Below are 22,765 nucleotides of genomic sequence, written 5' to 3'. Positions count from 1 at the left end.
ACTATAGTTGTGTAGAATTCTGAGAAAAGTAATACAATAACTTTATGTTTGTTATTTGGAAAACCTTGTCCATGAAAAACTTAGGCAGAATTCAGCACTCTGGCTGTAAAGCTGATGTGAGTGTGTGCTTCAGGATTCTCAATTCAAAGCCCTGAAATGCAAACCATCCGAGAACAGTGTTGCAATAAAGGGAGACATTACAGCAATATCACTGGCTTTTGTGCCTTCATAGGTTTGCATGAATGTTTTGGATTAAATTTGGTTGTAATTGTTCACTATACACTCAAATTTTCATGCTAAGATATGTTTAGTTTAGTCACTATGTTTAGTGAATGGTCATTTGATGGGTGCTCAGTAATTTTAAATACTTTGGTGAAGGGCAGGGCAGGAGACTGCCAGAGTAAATCGCCAAAGGGATGAGAAAAAAAAAAGTAATAGGTAGTGAGATGGTGAGAGGTACATGACCTCAGAAATAGCATTGTTCAGAAGGTGTTTTCACTAGGATGGGTCCTCACAGCTGGGCAGCTGCTCATATTGCTTTTCTACTCTGGCACAGCAGGGGCTTGTAATTGCCCAATAACCTTCCCTTCCACTGGCCTTTGCTTCTTGCAGATTTGGGCTGGTTTGGGCTGGGGTAGAATTAATTTTCTTCACAGTGGCTGGCATGGGCTGTGTTTTCTATTTGGGCTGGAAATAGTTCTGATAACACAGGGATGTTTTCAGTGTTGCTGAGCAGGGTTCACACAGTCAAGGACTGTTCTCTCCCCCCACCCCAGCAGTGAGCGGGCTGGGGGTGCACAAGGAGCCAGGAGGGGATTGACCCAGGGGATGTTCCAGATGGGAAGTGGTGAAAGAATTCCTTGTTTTGCTTTGCCTGTGTGTGCAGCTTTTGCTTTACCTGTTAAACTCTCTTTATTTCAATCCATGACTCTTCTGACTCTCTCCAGTCCTGCCAGTGAGGAGAGTGAGCAAGGAACTGAGCTGATGGCTGGGGTTGAACAGTGACTTTATTGCACTAAAATAAGCCAGTGGGCAGCTTTCTGCAAGGAAATGCCAAAAGAAAGAGAAGCCTGATGTTGGGTGGGAAAAGGCAGCTGTAGTGATGAGATATCCAAAACTTTGGCTAATCCAGTGGCATTTTGATGAAAGTAACCTGCTGTCCAGAGGTCATAAGAGCAAGAATGCTGAACATCCAGAGTTTTACTGCTTTCTTTGCAGTCATCAGAAGTTAAAAACTTAGAGACAGTTAACAAATTTGTTCCTATTATCTGAAGGATTTTTAATAGTAGTTATTTTCATGAAATTAAATTCTGGTATAACAAATGTTTTCCTCAGTAAAATACTACATTTAGTGGGAAAATACCTATTATGTTTATGGATTTTTTTGATGTGATAAGGAATCTTGCCACGTACTTTCTTTTCCTATGGGAAGAAAGGTAAAAAGAAAACTGTTCCAAATATTCCACTCTTTCCATTCTACTGAAATATCAGGTATTTTAAGCTTTGTGTTCAATAACAAATCAAAACTTTAGAAGTTATTATAATTGAATGAAAAATTCCAAGATTGCTTCATTGAAAGGATTATAAATTTTCTAGTTAATACCACAGGAATCATAAAAGACACTAATCTTTGCAGTTAGTTGGAGATAGAATAATTTAATGCCCTCATTTTTTCTATGGACTCAGTGAGGGCACTTATCCCACAATAAATTAAGCTATGGTTTCCTGTGCTGCCAACTGCAATAAGATGAAGAGGCCATCATGCACCCTGAAGTAATCAGGAGGTTTTTTTGCCTTTTTTTCTGCGTGTTACAGGTGAGTTACCTTAATAACTGTGTAATTTTGGAAGGTTCTCCCAAGAACCAAAATCCCTTCCCTGGTACCTGAATTAAAATTAGGTTGAACAGTGTGGTAAGATGATTAAGGGGGCCTTTTTGTGTATGTTAGTTTTGTGTTTCCAGACACAAACTAATGTAGCCATACACTTGTGTAACTGGAGTCCTAAAATACATACATCAGCAACGGATCAATGCAGAGTTTACTACACTTCTCCTGGGAACACCTTACTAATAGTAAACTTCATGGCTGAGAGAGGGATGAGAACTTGTGTATTAAATTTGATTTTAAAGTAATGAAGACTAGAAGAGCTATGTATAAGCAATAACAAGAAAAATTTCATTTTTCTTTAATATATTTTCTTTAATGTAATTAGGTTTTTTTCTTATGCATATCCAAGTGCTTGTACAAATTCTTTTTCTTCTGGGTTTTAATCAGAAACATGATGAAGAACAGAGATGTAGCTCTCTAATGATGTTTGTTTCCCTCAGAGCAGCATGAAGCAGTTCCACATTTTATGGAGCTGCTCAGACAACTTTCTTAATTCTGAAACTTGATAACTTTGAGGGCTGATCACTTGGAGGATTCATTATCTCAGTGTGAAGGGGCAGTTACATCACCAGCTCTGTCACAGCTAGCCCTCACCCAGCAGTGTGTCAGAGGTTTAGTGTTCAGCTGTTTCTTCCTTTGGTCATTGCCGTGTTTATTGTCAGGGAGAGGTCATGACTGGTTCAGTTGTTGCTCATTTTACAGTGTTTAAGTTTTTTATTACAATAAATTCCTGACATAGATTCAGGCTGTAGGTCTCCTAATGTGCTTCAACCTTTGGCACACTAGTTTGACAATTGTATTACTTGAATATATGTGCACTGAGGGTTGAAAATGTGCCTCAGCTTCTTAATGACTAAGCATTTTTGAAAATACTGCTGTTTGTTTATTGCAAATTTGCAGGATTTGTGAATCATAGTCACACAGCAGACTCTGGGCTGCACTAGTGTGTCTGATTTTAAGCATATGAAGAACAGTGCAGAGTGAAGAACAGTCAGAGGCAGCTCAGAGGATGGAAAAAGATATGATATGAGAGAAAATATGATCTCTCAGAAAAGACTGACAGAACTGGTCTTGTTTAGATGGGAAAATACAACTGACATGAGAGAAGATACCAGTCTTAAAAGGAATAAAGGTTATCACCAATAGGAAGGTAATAAATTGTTCTCCATGTCCATTGCAGGTCAGGATACGGGACAGGGCAGCAAGCAATGGGATTCTTTCTCAGTGAGGGAGCTTTAGATTGGACATCAGGAAAGAGAAGCAACCAGAACCAGTTTTCTAACTGTAACAATAGTTAAGCACTTGGATGTGTCACCCTGGGATGTTGCAGTCTTTTCCACACACCAGAGATTTTCAAGAACAGATTAAGGAAACAGCTGTCAGAAATCATTTTAGTGTAGCTTATCCTGCTCTGTTGAGGGAGATGGATTTTATGCCCACCTAAGGTTTTGAGGTACCTTCCTGCTCTATACTAGAAGACTTAATGAACTTCATTTTTTTTTTTCCACAGAAAAAGAATCTGTCAAATTTACTTTTTCATGGAATATGTGAGTATAGGGATGTATTTATCTTATCCAAAGATATTCCTGAATTATTGCTAAGTCATTGCTAAATTATTTTCCAAGCTAATAACTATTTTTCTCTCTCTGCTCTCCATTTTAAAAATCCTGTCATACTACTTCTTTTAATTTTTGCCTCTGAGAAATGGGAAGCAAGGAGGAAAATGGTAAGCATTAACCCTTCGTTTCTATGTCAACTGCAATTGCTATAAAGAAGTGTCTTGACTGCTTTATGCAGATAAGATTCAAGAAATGAATTAGATTTTTAATTCCAATTCAAGTCAAATATTTCACTTAGTCATAATTCTAACATTTAGCAAATGTGTCACATCTCAATCTTCATTTTTTAATCAATAACCAATATCCAGACAATGATGGGAGCCAACTCAGCTACTTATTCCAATCTGTACTTTTATTCCTCACGTATCTTCTTTAGAGGTGAATTCTATATGTTTTCTTCCTTAGTGCAGGGCAGAGACTTTATAAGTAATTCCAATAGTTCTGCATTCCAGATATACCTTCCACTCATGTTTGAGACATTGAGTATGCAACTTCTCTTAACTATATCTTGGTATGTGGGCTAATTATGTCTTTTATGTAGTAATAACATAGAGATACATTGTGTGTACCTACATATCAAGAGTGGCATTAATTACCATTCCATCTAAATGGAAAGAAAAAGATGCTCTTTGGTAGGTACTGTTCTGCATAATATGATGTTTTGGAGAATAAAATCCTAATTATCATGATATATTCGATATGGGATGTAGGATTCTGTTTGCACATTTTTGATTTGAAGATCGAGAAACCTGTTCTTGAAAGGGCAGCAGGGGACTTCTTCCATGATTACTTTATGAAATATTGCTCAGAAACTGCCTCTTGATGTATGTGTGCACACACATACACACAAAGCAGGTAAAATTTTGCCTTAAAAAGCACTCTGGCCTTATGTACCAAATTCATTCTTTTTGCATTTGATTCCATCTCTTCCTTCTTTTCACAGCTTTAATGAAAAGGGAAACTAATGAGAAATGTTTGCAATCCTGATTATAGAACACTGAGCAGCACCAGCTCTGAGCACATGCAGATATGAATCAGCTCAAATGGATCTTTGATTACCCACATGCCTTTATACAGGTTGTGATTTGTGATATCAGGGAAGGCTAGAAATAATTTTCAATACCTTACATTACAGTGCACTTCAAATCTGCTGTGAAAAAAACAAGTGTTCTGCTAGCCTGTTGCTATCCCTGTTATTATGGAATGCTTTAGGAGGTTTCCTTTTATTCATACCAGTTGTGTGGTTTAATTTAAAAGTCACAGGAAGCATCTAACTTTCTGCCTTCATGTTAAAAGGGTACTTTTTAAAAATGGAGAGAACCCAGTCATTGATTGGGGACACAAACAGAATAAATAAGCCTTGTCATTGCATGTGTGATGATTTCTGATTTAAATAGTTTTTCATTAAATATGAAATGTCCAAATTACCAAATCATTTGTTAGCTGCATTATAAACCATTTTACAGTACGTCTCCAGCATCTTATCTCCTAGCTGCAGGATGTTTGTGGATAATGCTGCCTTCGTGTTAGACAAGCAGACAATAATTTGATTGTTCTGTTTGCTATTTTGTGCAGAGCAGTACTTTAAAACTAAAATTCTTTCATGTTTTGTGCCGTGACAAAGTCTGTTGCTTTTATTTGTTGGTACATTGGAAAGCTTCGATATTATTGCTGTAGATCTTTTTTTCCTTTAAAGTTTTTCCCAGCAATCAGTTTGATATATGAGCATTGTGTAAGCCTGATAGTCACACACCTGCTAGATCAAGAGTGGGGAATCTTATGTTGCCCAAACTTGCTCCTCAAGCATTCACTAGGATGGCAGCAGATGCAGGAAGATGGTTTCCAGTATGAGAAAGCAGACAGAAGTAAATCAAGGGTTGTTAGTTCTGTTGTCATTATAGGTATTGATGGATATGATTTTTCTAAGATAAGATATTTGTATTCTTAATGCCTTTTGAGGTGACAAAATATGTTGAAGAAATTTTTTTATATATATTTTCATTGTCAGCACAAAAGTAATTGAGTAAACATTGTTACGGTTCTGATCTTGGTGAAAAAAATGTCCCCCAAAACACATTTTCAGTCAGTGGCTCAAAAGATAATGAGTTTGTTCCCAATTTAAGTGGAACCAATGTTTTTTTAATAACTAAATGTGGCACAGTTTCCTAATAAAATAAACTTGTTTATAATCTCAGTTCAGAGAGGATATTTGAAACTATGAAACTATTTTGTGATGCTTATGATCCTCACTGCTTCTGTTCATCGTGGGTTACAGTTTTTTCAGGACATGTCAGACTCTCTCTGAGTTTTTGCTGGTTCTGTTAGAGAGCCTGGTTTGATTCCATCAAAGCCCAAAGAGTTTCCAGTTGATTTTGGTCAGTGAATTCACTGCAGGTTCATCGCCCTGGAAGGAAAACACGATGCTGCTGGAAGACAGATGAGTGGAGTATATTTTAATTTGCTATTTCAAATCCTCTTATACTGTTGGTGCACAACGCAGTTTGTTATTGATACCCAAATGGTGACAGTCTTATTGTGCCTCTGGACTGCAAGAGTCCCTCCAGCCACAACCTATGTACTGAACACCCTCAAAACCAGAGCCAATGCAGCATCCACCTCCTGCCTTGGAAAGCCTCCCAGAATGGAACCTGGTGGGCAAAGGGATGAACTGTCTGATTTTCTGAGTGTGGCAGGTTGTGGTAATGGTGCTTGTCTACTACCTGTTTGTAGCCTGGCAGAGATTTCAGTCCCACCCCATTTCCTAATCTACATATGCTGTGCTGGGCATATACAAGTAGCTGCCCCATCTGTAGTCATGTTTATTTGTTTTAGAGAATTCAACTGGCATTAATTTACAAAAATGAGGAAGGGTTGCCATCTACAATTATTAATTAGCATGCACATCTGCCGAGAAGGTGTTTCCATAAGCCTGTCTGAAGTACTTTATTGTTGTTGTTTTTTTCATTTGAGGGGGATCAATGCTAATTTTCAGTGTTTACCAGCAATCATAGATGACTTGCAGTTAAAAAGCCATCAGCTCTGTCACATTTTTCAGTGAACAGAATCCCTTTCCAGATGGCCCTTCATTTGGATAATGGACAGCCTAAGGGGATAAAAATGTCACCTGTTGTAGCAAGTCAACAATATTAATAAAAACAGAAGAATAGACCATTCATAAAATGGGAAAGAGCCCAAAAATAATTTTTGAATTACACAGTGAATGTTTTTTGGTAGCAAGAAATAATTCACAGACATCCCCAAATCTGGTCATTATTGCCTTTGCACTAGCTGTTACCTTGCTTTTAATCATGAACTAATCTAATTTTTCTTAGTGTGTTTTCTGAAAAAAGAAAATATATGAGTGGTTACACTGTGATTATGATTGCAGAGAAATCATGATTACAAGTAGGTAAATAATAGATTTCTTGGCTTGTCTCTTCCACTAAATAATTTTGAAAGGGTTTAACAGAACATTGAGATTGATTCAAAATACTGGAATTTATTGGTTTATTTTCCTTTAATAATTCTTTTCTTAAAAATTACAAATTACCAAGTGATATAGCAAATATTTACATTTAAAATAACATTGAGAGTTGAAAAAAAATATAAGAACCACCAAGATTTTAAAGTCTCATATAAAAAAAAGTATTTTTAAAAAACCCCCAGTGGTTCCTCCTCCCAATCCAGCAAAATTTAATGGCTTTCTGAAGCATCCAGCAGTGGCTTAGTATGCCTTTTTGCCAAACAGTGCTTTTATCTGAAAATTTTTGTCCAGCAATTTTGATAATCACAGCTATCTTGTAGTAATAATTATAGCTGGGAATACTCAAAACATATATTTCAATGTTTTCTGATAATTATAGCTAAGTGAAATAGATAAAAGCCCAAGGCAGGAAACCAGATCTCCAAGTAACCAACCCAACCTGCTCTAAGAATCCCTGAGTTCTTGCCCCACATTATCCACTGGAGGGTTTCTGAGTTCTCTGTCCACTTGCAGAATATTTTCCATGAAATACCCATTATTTTTCTCACACACTCTCCTAATTATGCTTCCCATGAAAGCAAGAGTTAATTTATTCATAATCCATCTCTTCTTTAGCACCTGAAGGCACTCACTGACAAACAGGTGATGTACACGTAGAAAAATAATTAAGTGACTGTCTTGGCAAACTCTCACCTTGAAGGAAAACACCAGAGCAAATGGAAGGAGCTGTGTCCCCCTTGTATTTTTATGTATTTATAGTCTCATAGATATTTGGATGATGATTCCCTGTCTTCCATTCACAGACTTCAGGCTACTCTGCTGCAGGAGGGTTTTTTTTTTCATCTTTTCAGCAATTCATTCAGATCAGACATAATGTTTTGGACTAAGGTACCTTACCAGATTACACAATAGGAGGAAATCCCATGTTTCTCTTTAATAACAACACTGATTTCTCTTCTGGAGAGAAAAAACCCAGATGTCAGTGACATGATCTTCACATCCAGTCAAGAAATGGGTCTTAGGTGCATAACAGATACCATAGAATTTCCAATCACAAGCACAGAATTTTTAATATTTTTTTTAAATACTCATGCTGTGCAAAGTGGTTTTACTAATTACCAGTGGCTTTCAAGGGATTCATGCTGGGTATTCAGCCCCATGCCTCTAAAGGAGGTAAAATTGCTACTGTAAGTATATATTTACTTTTGTAAAATCCTACCAGAGTTTTCCAAAAATGCATAGAAGGTAAAAATGTAAAGTGATGAAACCCATGGAGTTACATCGAGTCGTCCTAAATAAGTGAATTAAAGTGGTGCAAGGATCAGTAATAGTGCCTACAGCTGCCAACAGCTGCATCTCTAAAAAGTTGTATATATTTTTTTAAGCTAAAACATGTTAATTGGAAGTCTTCTTTGCAGGTGAACAAATGCTGAACATGTTGCATAGAGACAACCCTCCAACCATCTGGAGAAGAAAGTGTTTTCCCTTGGTATTTAATGACCCCTGGTTAATGTAAAAGCACTGTTTATGGGCCTAACAGAGATCAGTAATTAGCTTTTTGTAGGTAGGAGGTAGATTGAGTTAATGTGAACTCTGATGGTAATGGAAAAATCCAGAGTGAGATCCTCAGAGTAGAAATCATTTGAAGGAATATTCTCAGGAAAAAGGAAAGGAAAGGAAAACCTGTGAGATCCTGATTAACTTAAAACATATTTTGGAGTCATGCTCAAGAATAATTGTTTTACAACTTTTTTTTATGGCTACATATTGATTTGAAACCTATCAGGGGCCCACATTTTATTTTTCTGACTATTTTTCTATATGTATTGTTTAAACTGAGTGTAGATTAGACAGCTTATTTTCAGGGTAGAACCAGATGAGTCTGAAAATCTCAGTGTCTGTCAGTTTTACGATCTGAGTAGAAGAACCTACTAAAACTAAGCATTGTCACCACAAGCAGCTGATAATTCCATTCACTTCTTCCCTCCCTCAGTGGTGTTTGTAGCCAGGCAGATGTGGCCTTCTCCCAAAGGCACTGCAGCTGGAAAACTCTGGCACTTCTTCAGGGTCCTTCTTGCCATTGCTTTGGTTTGCTCTTTTATGAAGTTCCAGCCCCCAGTCACGTATATTTGATCATGAGAGGGTCAAAAGAAAATCATGTTTGTCATCTTTTTCTCTTCATCTTGAGCTTCACAGTGGGCAGAGCACTGTGCATGTGATAACAAAACTTTGACTTCCCACAGTAATTATTCTCTTATTATGTGAATGGGATACAAACCTCTCCTTGTGGTACTGGAAAGGTGGTTAGAAACAGGTGGCTTTATAAGTATGTAAGAAATTTATTTCTATTTAAAAACGAGAGAACAACTGAATTCTAATTACTACCTACAGAAGCAGCAAATAGACTCTTCAGCTTTGAATTTATAAGGAATTTAGCAGGGATGTAGACACAGAAAATGTCAAGAAAATGACATAGAATGCAGACATCCAGGGAATCTCCTGTTACTAATTAAGTAAATTATGTTTAACTGGGCAATGTTTCAGTCAGACCAGCTTGTATTTTTTATTTACACACAGAGAGTGTATTTGTCAAAAGAGCAAATGCTTTGATATTTTGCTTAAATATTAAGTCCTGTGAAGGACACTCTATCAGCTTCTATATTCAGTGCTTTGGTTTTCCCTGTTATTCTGAGTATCTTTCTCATCTGTGTATGATGTTAAAAAAAATCTCTTGCAGAGTATTACAAGGCTATTTTTCCACTTTGAAGTGTATTTTCACTCCAAGATCAGAGTACTGTGAAAATAAATAAATTCAATACACCATCTATATGAGAACATGACAGATTAATTTTAGGTCTCATTATGTGAGTGTCAAAGCCCTACTTGTCCTCTCCAAGGTAGGATTTCACATCATAAGTTTTCAAAAAGCCAATCTTATTTACAAAGAGGCTCTTCTAACATTTACTGTTACTGTCCAATAATTAGCAATGTTTTAATGGTGGGTCAGCTGTGAGGTTCCATAAAATATTTAAATAGAAAGAGCAAGTTAAAAATTCCTCTGCACTCCTCCAGCCTTTCCCTGGAGCTTAGGTGTGCATTTGCTGCACAGATGGTGCAGCAGCAATATCACACAGTGCTGTCAGACCCCTGATATACGTGGTGCAGCACCATGAGTGCAAGATAAATGAAAGCCTGAGCTGCACATTTCCCAGTGTTTTAAGGATTAATTCTGCTCTTTATTGATCCACTGCTGCCTCCTGGAAAACTTCAAAAAGATATCTCTGTGAGAATATAATTCTACATCTGTGTTATACGAGGTGGTGTCTTAGTTAACTTTAATCATTTTTCATTAATATTGACATTTCTTTGAATTTGTGTGATATTTTTTTATCCTGAGGAGTTTGTCAGCCATTGGGTCTGATTCCATCAGATATCATAGTCACGTTTTGAGATGTCAAAGGCTTCCACAATTTATCTCTGCTCTTACAAGGCCATAGTTCAAGTGCTTGATTTTGTAAGGCCTTGTACAGTCTTCAAATTAAATTTTGGGGATTTTTTTTTTTAATTTTTAGTGGGTTATGTTTATTTAGAAGGTTCATAGATGTAGTTATTATGTCTAATTTTTTGGCACACAGTATATTGCACCAGGGCTAATACTGACCCAGGGAATGACTATGATTAATGGGTTGAGCTTTGCACTTTTCCAAAGCTGCAGTGCATAAGAGCTATCTGAGCTTTTCTTGCAGGAGAAAATGGACTTTGGGACCTCCTCATGCATCTGCCCAACCTTTATTGGAACTATTTTAGGACTGTCTGGTCAGTGCTGTTATTTCATTTAGGTTATAGTAGTTTCTAAAATTATCTCTGCATATTCATAGTGAGGGACCCTCATCTAACCAAAAATCCAAAGTTAAATGGGCAAAGGAAATGAAGTTACTTTCTCTGCCATACAAGGAAGGAACCGAGTTGTAAAAAACCAGGTGATTTGTCCAAATTTTACAATGAATCTCTATATAGCCAGTCTAAATGATTCCTTATCTGCAAAATACAGTGCCAGAGTTCTTCTCTGCTGCTATTAATGAGTATTTATGAATATACAAATATTCATTTTGTGTTATCACCTTGCTGACAGGAAAGACTGGTACCAAACAATTCTGAAGGTAAGGCAACCAAAGCTGAGGTTAACAAGAGGCCATCTCCAAATCAGGACATCCCAGCACCTCTTGTGCATTCCAAAACCACTCTGCTCCTATTACAGAGTGAAACACCTGGTTAGAGCAGGTTATCTGAGGTCATGTCAAATTGCACAACAGAAATTAAAAATAAAGGTTTTCCGAGAGCCAGATGCTGGAAATAGTAGAATGTTTATCATTCTCATGGGCTGGTGCTCCGCCAGGAGTTATAAAAATCAAATTTATACTTATTGCACATTATGGGTTCAGTAGTGTTTTGCTAGAAGGGAAAGGGGGGGGTTTTGCAAGCTTTCAGGGAGGAGGTGATGCTGCAGTGTTTCCTACCTAATGCACTGTAATACCACATCCATTTTGCACTCCCTGGTTGATTACTGGAGGGCAGTGCTCAACCTGCCAGAACAGCGTGGCAACCGATGCAGGGGCACAGTTAAAAATAAAGCAGAAGGTGCTGATGAAATATAGTGACTTTGTAGCAGTGAGAAAGCTGTGCCCCTGATCAATGCTGGACTTGGTCAGAGTTGTGGCAGAGGGCTTTTCTCAAGCAATCACTCTGTTAATTTAAGATCATTGGTCTGGAGAGGCTACAAGAAGCTGAATAGGTATGAAATGCTTTATTGTGTATCACCTGCTCTCTTCTTTCTCCTGTACTGAAGAATTTGAAATGTGCCTATTCTCCTATGAAATCAGACTAGGCATAAAGAAATTCCACAGTTTAAGACTAAAAAACCAAAGTGCTAGTGCAGTAATTTTCAGCCAGTGAGGAATGAAATACTCTTTAGCTTAACTAATTTAGTTCTGGTTTTATCAGTTTAAAACCAGTAAGGATTATACACTAAGCATTATACAACCGGTTTTGTAACAGTTTTAATGTGGATTACATTTGATCAAATGTCAGTTCTGTGTCTTTCAACAGAGTGGTTTTTTATCTCAGAAGGAAGGAGAGGCCCAAATTTGTGCCCATTGTCTTTGCCAGCAGTTTCATGACTGACAGATGATGGAGGTGGCAGTGCTCTCACCACTCCTCTCTTAGACATTCCTTGTCCAGTGCAGGGAACTCTCAGCTGTTCCTGCATCAGCTACAAGGTATCTTTAGATTCTTAAGCTGATCCAAAAGCAAAACTCTTGACATGTGGCACCCTTTTAAATAGCTACAGAGCAACCACATGAGGTTCTCAGAGAGGGACCAGGAAGGCAAGTGGGGGTCGGAATTGTGACCTCTGTCTCCAGGTGAACTATTCTACCCTTCAGTTAAAGCAAGGTGGTAAATTAGCTGTTGAAGAATCAGAGTGTATGTGGAATCCTTAAAATCACATGCCCAGAGTGGCAGTCTCTGCACTTCATGTCCCCCTAGACCATTTCCTGCACATCACAGAGCAAACAGGTTGAATGAGAATGTTGTGAAATCCCTTGTACGTGTGGTAATGGTGCTTCACACAGGCATGGGAGAAAATAAAATGACAATTTGTGCAGGAGCTCAACATTATGTACAATGCTTATTTTTATTCAAAGATATCAAAGATGTTTTCATATCTGAACTCTTTTTCCCTTTTATTCAAATTGGCTTTAGCAGAACAAAATGATTATGAAGCCCATTAATCTTAATTTTTCACACTGAGATTCATTTTGCAGAACTGGAAGCTGCAGAAGTGGAACCATCCACCTCTTTCTCTGTCACTAGGATATCTAAATGTAATGCAGATTGAAAATTAAATACAAGAGACAAGATAGCAGTTCTAATAACCTAGTAATTTCTAAATAAATAGACTTAGATTGATGGAAGAGAAAAAAATCTGTTTTCTCTATAATGCATGATCGTAGTACTTATATAAAAAGTCTCATGTTGATTAGGATTTTCTAAAGCTTTAAATTTATTCCTCCAGTCTATTTAAATGTATTTGAAGTAGAACTGATACTCTACTATCTTATATCTTCTTCAGCTACTCACAGGAAGTTGTAAACTGTGGCAGATTTGAATGGCACTATTTCAAACCTCCTTTGGGGAAAATAATTGAGAACTAGACTTAGTATATTAAAGAAACATTCACTTTTCTTAATGCAGTATGTAACCTCTATGCCGTGCATGCTTCCATCCAGCAATGTAACATTAAATGCTGTGATATTTTAAGAAGATTTTTTTGGATTATGCTTTACTTAGTTGATATCAATTATTATCTAAGAAAATAACAAAGGAATGTTATTTCCACTAACATTTTTATCAGAGAAGAGAAGGGGTAATTTTCCACTACTGAAAGGTTTGTGTTTTGCAGTGGGTGTGCAATAGTAGGATGGAATTCAAAAAATTGTTGGTTCAGAGTTAACCTGTATACCTTCCTGAAACTGAATGAGTATTATTTTGTATCTCTTATTTTTATAATATAATGTTTCAGTATCCCTAAAAAAAACCCAAAAAACCAAAACACTCCCACTTTGCTTGCTTTCATTTAAATTCGAGTGATTCAAACCCATCCATTTCATCTGACATTGGTGGAAAACTGGTCCAAGGTACATTAAAATTTGTCATTTTCACAGTTCAGTTCAGCAACCTTATTACAAAAATTTCAGGATATTCAGGTAACTTTTGAAAGTGTTATTTCTAGGTAAACTTTAGGGGATGGACTATGAACTTCTCACAGGCATTTTTAATCTGTTAGTAATTACCGGGAATGTTCAGTGGGAACTTTGTAGCTTTTGCTTTGATTAGGAAAGCATTAACATACTTAACTTACGTGAGTGCCTGGGAGACCTCTGGATATGTCAGCAGCTTTTCAAATTGACTCTGCCACTGGATGATGGCAAAGGTGGATTGGAATCATGTTCGAGTGCTTCTGTTCCTTACTTTCCAAGAGATCCCAGAGGAATGTGCTGGGTAATTGCTCATTCACTCTGAGAGCTCTCTCTTCATTATAAAATAAATAAATGAATAAAAATGAAAGAGGAAATTGCACCATTTGCTAAGTAGACCAGACATTACTTCATAATTGTTCAGCAGAGAAGAGGGGGAACCAAATCCTGTGCTCTAAACCATGCAAGCACAAGAGAAGAAATTAAGAAAGCCTCTGTATCTGTGCTGCAGACAACTGTCTGTGTTTCATCTACCTACTAGGTAAGGAACTTCCCCTTTGTAAAGCCATTTCACTGATCAGCGTTAGACTGGATAAATTTAGAAAGCTGGAACAGAATGGGTCATTTTCCAAATCACAAACACTGTTGCAGTTCTCTTTTTGTAAATTAGTACATACATGAGAGGTATTTGTATATGTCAGTTTTATTATGACTCGAGGAATGTATAATAGCCAGCTAAGATGGACATACTACCTAAGTGTAGGGGTAATTTTATTCTATCATTTATGCTTCTTGATTTACCCAGCATACCCCAGCAGAGTAGGATGGAATAACAACCAGCTCTCTGTCATGGTCTGTAAGAGAGTCCCGTAGCCATTAAATCTGAAATGGCACCTGTCAGAAGCAAGGCTGCCCCAGCCATGAAGAGCACAGGCAGCAGCAGAGGAGAAGGCTGAGGTAGAACTGATGTAGCACTTGGTGTTCAGGAAATGGAAAACACAGGTTCTTTTGAAGCCTGTGTCAGGTGCCTTGTTGTGCAGCAGATGTGGCAGGTGGGCTCTGGGATCTCTTTTCAAGCCAATCAGGACAAGTTTCAGAAGAGAGAGAATAGCTTATAATTTGCTGCCTTCCTAATAAAAAGAACATGTGAAAGAGAAGAGCAATTGTCTGCTGGGCTGTCTGAGGAACAGACATCAGAACTCTGCGGGTGCACGAGAGTGTAGAAAAAACGTCATGTTCGCAGCGTTGCCTGACAGCAGAAACAAGGGTATTGAACCAAGGATTTTGTAGTGGACAAGGTTGGATGGAAACAGTTTAAAAGCCAGCTAGATAAGCCCACTCAGGGCTACAGCCTGCTTTGTGATCCAGGACACAAATAGACACTTTGCTTCACTATTCCTTTGGATTACAACAGAGTTAAGTTTGAGGCTGTGTTGTTTCAGGCGCCTTAGTGTTTTGGTGGTTTAAAATTTTATTTCCCTGCTTTCCTATTGTAACATTAACTATTACCAGATTCTAATTTGAAGATCTAGGCAAAGAATCATATGTTTCTGTCTCAAAGTTAGGTTAGACTGCGTGCTGATCAAATTTCCCTGACACAGGCTGCCTTCTGACATTGTGCAGACAGCACTGGGGTTCTGTGCTGGTCTAGGAATCTAATGTCACCTGCAGATTAAACCTGAAACACATAAACAAAAGTCTGCTGAGAGACAAGAGTGCTTCTCTGTTTGCACAGTGTTCATAAAATAATATATTTATATCAGGTTGGCATTGGTTAAACGGGAGATTTAAGATAACTCACTGAGGATTTGGAAGAAACAGTAAAAGGATATTCGGTTAAAATATGCTTGCTTTTCAGTGACCTCTCCATCATCTTTTTTACTCTTTTGTTTTTCTAACAAGAACCCAGAGAAGACCAATACAACCCAAATATGAGATACTGTGGGGTTACAACAGACTGCTTTAGAGCAAACTTGATACAGCAATAAGCCTTGCCATTTGAAGCAGTAACAATCTGGCAGTTTCCTCTCCCAAAATCTCCCTTATGTTTCTGATACTTCCAATTGCAACATGTAAATTAAAATAAAGCTAAAATCAGAATAGTCATGTGGCATAGAGAGAGGCCAAAATTACAAGGAGCTACAAAGGTTTAGGATGTTTCTCTCTTGTACATGGAGGTTACTAGGATTGATGGCATGGAAAGCTTGGGAATTCCTCAGCTGCTTCAGCTCAGTCAAGCATTGCTTGACTAATGTGTTGGTCCTATGGTTTGGCAGTGTTGCTGTATTGGTGGAATCTTCTGGCATTTTGGGTAGGGCCAGATGAAGGTCTCTGCTCGTGCTCACACACTGCAGGAAGTCTTCCCAAGTTTCACATTTAACATCCTCTTTTATGCAGAATGCCCTCAAACTCTAATCATAGGAAGCAGAACTAAATCTTCAAAAGGTATCCATTAAAAATCTAAGTATATATATACACACATATACACATATACATTGTGCTTTATGTGTTCTTACTTCTACGAGAACTGAGCTGTACTTAAGAATAATAAACATGTGGAACTAGAAGATTATTGGCTTGGGGGATTTTTCGTGGCCATCACAGGAAGAGGAAAATGTGGAAGATTATGTCACAAGATGAAATAACCCACATATGGATGGGTTTGTTTTGGTAAAGCCTATGAAAACAAAGGTGTGGCTATCATCTTTTTAGTGGTCAATTACACAGTATAGGTCCAAAACTCTCAAGATAGACTTAAATATTTATAGTTGCATCTGTAATGTTCATTTTAACTACACATATAAATACTTGGGAGCAAGTGACATTGTGGCAGACCAAATAATGGATTTTAATATCTTTGAGATGAGTAAGCTGTACCCTGAAATACAGGCATCTGAAACCATGACAAATGTCCCTGGAATCATTGGGGTCAAAGTGCTGATCTTAGAAAATTTTAAGGTTCTCTGACTTCTATTATGTATTAGCCTGTTTATGTGTCTGTGGCCAAAGAAGCCCCTCACAAATACTATGTTACTATGAAAATGCTATGAATATGTTATGTCAATTAAAAGAAAATGAAAAAGAGTTGGAAATGAGTTAGCCATAGCCATGTATGTCTCAAAAGGAATCATATTTTCAAGCTTCAATAAACTAATGTGGAGTGGGGGAAGGCATTCTGCCCAGCATTAAAGAAGTATATTGAGATAGAAAATAAAAAACAAATCCAAGCTTATCCAATTTGAAAATATGAGGCTCACTTAACTCTCATAATTAAGTGTTTTCTGAGTAATGACTTCTGATTTAAGTACTGAATGATCCATATATCATCTTGATCTGGGTGGAGGAAATAAAATCTGACAGAGGTTAATATATTTTGAAAATATTTGCATTATCTGTTTTCCAGTGAGAAACTGAGCAAGTGGAAGCATTAAGGGTAATGAAAAACAAAGTATAAAATGTTCTGAATGTGGCCAGTATGAATACTTGATCAAAAAATGTGACAATTAAGGAATCATGAATTTTTTTTGAAACTTTACACAGAATAAATTTTTTTAATTATCATAAGAAACAATGGTAAATGCTTCTGCTCTGCTATTGCTAGTAATATTTGCTAATGAATATTTGAAAATACAGGTATCTCACATATAATTCTACCAGTCTGTGAGGAGTATACTCTTGACAGAAATAAGGTGTTTTGATTCACCAGAAAGAACTTAAAAATTCAACAATAACAAAGTAGTGCACAAATGTAAAAAATAGTGGTGATATTTTTATATGTCCATATAGTGAACTTTTTGGAATATATTATGTCAGTCCTCATTTATTTCATCTTGAAATACCCAAACTGTTATTACCTGTATTACATCCAGTCTTGGAACAATCCTAAAACATTATTATTGCCCAACGATGTGAAGTCAAGTGCTTATAAATAAAGCCTCCTAAGCAGAGTGCAAAGAAACCCACATCCTAAGAGTTATTTCTGATGGAGTACAGGGCATTAAAATGCTGCTAGATGATATCCCAGCTTGGGTTTAAAGAATTAATGAAGAACAAATGTTCTAAGTGACATGTAAGCATGAAATTCTCTCTGTGGGTTGACCTTCATTCTTTTGCAGTTAGTTAATGAGGATTCTCTTTGTTATCTTTCTTGCTGAAGAACCTCAGGGCCTTGTATCATTATTGAATGAGCACAATGTCACCTCAGCTGGCAGAAATGTTTTGTCTTTTGTCAGGAAAAGAAGTTTCCTCATGTCAGCTGGTGAAAGCACAACACGGCAACAAGCAATTGAGACCAGACATTTCAATTCAGCTACCTTAGCCCAGTGGAGATGTTTAACCTGCTGTAGTTGTTTTGATCAAAATATTCAGGCTTCATTATTCTGTGACTCTTGCATCTACTTCTCAAGTTTGTGATGCATTGTTATAAATTAATGATAAACAAAAGCATTTTATCTGGAGAACTGCTCTCGATATTCCCCTTTTAGCAGTTAATTACCATTTGTTGCAGAACAGTATGAATTTTTTGAAATGAAAGCTTAAAGAACAGCTGCTTTTTATCCGACTCTAAATGACAAGTGTATTGTTAACTGTCAGTGGATCTTGTGAGGTGGGGATCACATCTGCTCAGAAAACTGGAGCTGGAACTTGGAGCTTTTCTGGGAACTGTATCGGATTATGCAGAGCTATATAAGGGGTAGAATGATAATTGCAAGTTTCATCTCACATAAGTGTATTATTTTGGCACCTATGGTCATTATACACCACAGCAGAGCCCCCCCTGTCCCCCTTCCCCCCAAAAAAAAGAGCAGCTCTTCTATCTGTATTTAGAAGTGGCACAGGCTGAAAATGCACATGGAAGGGGAGAGAAGGTAGTCATTGAAAACAGTATAAGGAAAAGTTATTCATGAATTATTCATCCAGGTGTATTATATACAAGATATGGGAGCTTATCATGGCCACACAGATCTCTGTTGAAGGAAGGACAAGGTGTGCAGGTAGCAATCGGTAACAAAGTTTTACAAATAAAAAGGCAAAGACCTTTCTTCCATCCTTTTTTGCCAGTAAGAAAAAAACCTGACACTGAGGAATGCTTTCCTCAGTTTCCTGTCCTGTGGGGACACATGGAGAAAACCTTTTTTTTTTTTTTCTTTTTATTCTCCTCTCCCAAAAACCCCCACCAAACCAAACACCAAAAAACCACAACACCCTCAGAGCCCCATCCAACCTGGCCTTGAACACCTCCAGAGATGGGGCATCCACAACTTTTCTGGGCAACCTGTTTGAGTGCCTCACCACCCTCACATTAAAGAGTTTCTTCCTAATATCTAATTAAACCCTACCCTAGGTCAGAGTGAAGCCATTCCCCCTTGTCCTATCACTCCAAAGCCTTGTCCCAAGTTCCTCTTCATCTCTCTTGGAGCCCCTTTAGACACTGAAGGAGCTCTGAGCTCTCCACAGAACATTCTCCAGCCTGAACAACCCCAGCTGTCTCAGTCTTTCTTCATAGCAGGTGCTCCAACCCTCTGAGCATCTTCATGGCCCTCCTGTGATGCCATCAGGCTTCTTTCCCATTCCACAGACATATTCAGATTTTAATAAATCACACCAGGATCAGTCTGCTCTCTGTCAAAGCTTTCTGTGAGAACAATCCTAGGTAAGAAAAAATTCAGTGATCAGGCTTTCCTTTTCCTTTTCCTTTGGAAAGTGAGAGACATTGGAAAAAATTTTTACTCAAAATTTGTCTGTTTTCTACTCAGAGACATCTTCTCTCTTTGACCAGAATTTTATTTTGCCACTTATTCTCTCAGAAGTGTGGGGGAGCTAGGATATTACAAAATAAATTGGTTGTGATAAAACAGATAGGAAAAAAAATGTGGTTGGAAATTTCAGATCACTCCAATCAGCTGAACCTTTGTGTGAGATAACAGTGATTATTTTATTTAAATAGGTTTGCCTACTTTAATACTGTGAAGAGCAATACTCAGTTATGGTCTGTGACATAAGGTAATGAGCAACCACAAATGAGACCTGAAATGATATGATCTATTTAGAGGTTTTCTTATGTTGCACTTTGCCTTTTAGTCACTTTCCCTTTTTTTAAAAAGGGTATTAGACACATATTTTCATCAATTCTATTTGTTATTAATATATTATGGGAAAGAATGGCATTTGTGAGGTTTGTTATCCCAATATTCAGCTTATCTTCAATCTCATAAACTGCATTTTTGAGCCAACAGGCACATATGTTTTGTTAAAGTCATTAAAATAATGCTGTATTAAATACTTATCTAAAGTAAGACAAGTACAACTGTGTTACCTTCTGGTTATTAGGATACATATGTCTAATATACATTAATTTTGGAGTCCCTTAGGGGACAGCCTTGTTATTAATATAGCAAAGAACAGCTGAGTGAGCATATGGTTTATTAAGACATGCTTATATTAATTATATGTGGATACTGTTCAAAAGGGTCACTGGTCTATAACAGACAGACCCTTTGTGATCACTACTTTGAACCTCAGAGCTCAATAGGATTACTCTTGATCCAATCTATTTGTCTCTGGCTGGAAAAATCATTATATTTGTGTCTGGGTTGGAAATTAATGAAACACTTCAGAACTTAAGACCGTGAAAACTCAAGCAATTAATGAATATGCAAAACTGGAGGAAATTTTGCAGGCATGATGAAATTGCATAGAGGAAGGTCTGGAGCTCACATATTTCTCTGATACCTTATGCAGCAATCTGATCCATAATGCAGCCTTACAAATGTACATAATAAAGCAGAATAACCCAGTAGTTGCAGGTCAGATTTAAAAATCAGTTACAATCCTGTCTACATGGTTTCCATCCTCATGGTGCTCAACTGATTTGCTTTTTGAATATTACAATTCCTGTTCTGTTACCTAAACCCAGTGAAAATTGCTGATGATCTGTTATTCTGAAGGCTGTTTTTCATTCCAGGAGATGGCACTTTCCTCACTGTCTCCTGCAGTGCATCGTTGCATCTTTTACTGGAGTGCCAGGCAGAAGACTGTGTAAGCCTGAAAATAAAGGTAACGTGGATATAAACTTGGAGAAGAAGACCCAGTGTGGAACAAGCTGAGGACCACTCAGTTTTATATTTCTTCCTCTGGCGTTAAAGCTCCTCTGATCCCAGAAAAGGTGCACTTTGGACCCAACCCCTGGAATCACATGTGCCGTGTCTGCTGGGACTTATGACGAGTTATGGACTCCCAGTGATGCAGCTGGAGCAGAGCAGGCTGGGCTTGGCTTTTGCTGTCCCTTGGCTCCTGAGCAGGTGCCTGGTTTGCTGCACAGAGCACAACTGCAGGAAAAAAATGCACTGAGAGGGAAGACTGCTCCCTTAATGTTTCTCCTTGTTCTGTGGATACCATAAGAATGCCATGTTGGATCCTTTCCTGTGTTAGCAGAAGCTGACAATTCAAACATAATGAGCTGGGCCCCAGAACTGTGAAAGTAAACCAGTGCAGTAAGAGCAATCTTTTAGTAATATTTTCTACACAGTTCATTTTCTTTACATTTCTTGAAAACTCAGACGTACTTTTCAGTTTTACTTCAAGAGCATTAGGGCAGGATCTATTCATAAGTTGCATCTGCAGCCCTGCACCTGTCATGCAGTTAGTCTTGGGGCACTGAGGCATTAATATAAACTCAGCTGTGAGATGTGGAAGAGCAAAAGTTGGTCCGAGTGTATAAAAATAAAAACAATGTAAACACTTCTGTACTTCTGAGTTTATCACTAGCTTTCTTAAAATTTTCCCAGGATGTTCAGCAGCCTGTGTGGTTGGGTAGTCAGGAAGGCAGTGTGTCCCAGGGTTCCCTGCTGAGGATGAGGGGGCTCTTCCTGACTGGGGGTGCCATTCCTGTGACTTGCCTGAGCCTTGGTTTCCCCAGCTGTGAACAGAGAGAGCACCTATACAGCTTTGTGGACATAATATAAGAACTGTGGGTCTTGATGTGGAGCATTTCAGTTATCCAAAAAAACCCTGAGGGTCTTTAAGCCTCTAGGATCATTTCTTAGGAAAATATTATAAAAATCTAAACCCTAATGTAGCCCAGCAATGAAATGTAATTCTGATTTATGATCATATGCTTGTTCTCAAAAGTTCTGAAGCTCCACTGTAAAATTATTCACAGAGAAGAAATTTCCATCAACATTTTGTTGCAGTGCTTCAGAGACCACAAGAGCAAAGAAAAGCAGCTCTGCCTTGGAGTGGAAACCAAACAAGCCACAGGTGTCCAAGGGGAGCTGCAATTGGAGCAGGGTTTGTTGGCAGGGGCTAGCAGGTGTCCAGAGTTAGGCTGAGCTGTTCCTTACACAACCAGCTGGGTAGAGAGTCAATAAACACGTTCTTGTGTTCAGGTGAGAGGGATTAGTTGGGGCTCAGTTTGCCAGTCCTCCACAGAGGGTGAGGGCAGCACGTGGCAGTGTGGGGTCTGTCCCTGCCCCACGAACCCCCTCTCTCCTGGCAACTGCAGTGGCTCCTTGGGTCTGTCAGAATGTTTTGCCACTGCTGAGTTGTGAGGAATAGCCTGGAAAAACATGGGAGTGCTGGAGCTGCTTCTGGGAAAAGAATTTCTTAGGTCCCCCTGGCTCAAAAAAAGGTAAAAATGGCACCTGGATGGTCTTAGTTGATTTGTTTGTATTTGGCTTGGTCTAAAAGCTGCTCTCAGTAGATGAGTTGGCATTTTTCTGTGCTGTTTTGACTTTTAATAAACTGTTTGAAGGTGTGTGAGGGAACTACCTGCTGTTTGAGATATGTGGGAGGGTGGTCTCTGCACCATGGCTGAGGTGCAGAGAGGCTGTGGGAGATGGGGATTATCAACAGCCTTTTGGCTGCAGGTCTGGCTAACCAGGTGAGTTTTAATAATGTATTTGGTAGTGCCTGGTTTTTTTGGTGAGTTACTTAAGGAGAAACAACAAAATAGAGATCTTGATGTTGGAAAGTATGGTAGGAGCAAACCACAGAGGGGCACATGAGACAGCCATGAAGTA

The 22,765-nt window shown here is 38.1% G+C and overlaps 1 long non-coding RNA gene across 1 annotated transcript in view; it reads left to right on the top strand.

The window, feature by feature from the left end:
• The window catches only part of LOC135422455 (uncharacterized), a 157,141-nt gene extending 134,661 nt beyond the window's left edge, over window positions 1–22,480 (top strand). The window contains exon 3 of the long non-coding RNA XR_010434486.1: window positions 20,710–22,480. This is a non-coding gene — a long non-coding RNA (uncharacterized LOC135422455). The remainder of the gene's footprint in view (window positions 1–20,709) is intronic.
• Window positions 22,481–22,765: the final 285 nt, after the last annotated feature.

Source organism: Pseudopipra pipra, chromosome 15 (assembly GCF_036250125.1).
Source record: "Pseudopipra pipra isolate bDixPip1 chromosome 15, bDixPip1.hap1, whole genome shotgun sequence".
NCBI lineage: Eukaryota > Metazoa > Chordata > Aves > Passeriformes > Pipridae > Pseudopipra > Pseudopipra pipra.
Note: the sequence above shows the minus strand (reverse complement) of the source record. Positions and strands in the feature narration are given on the sequence as shown.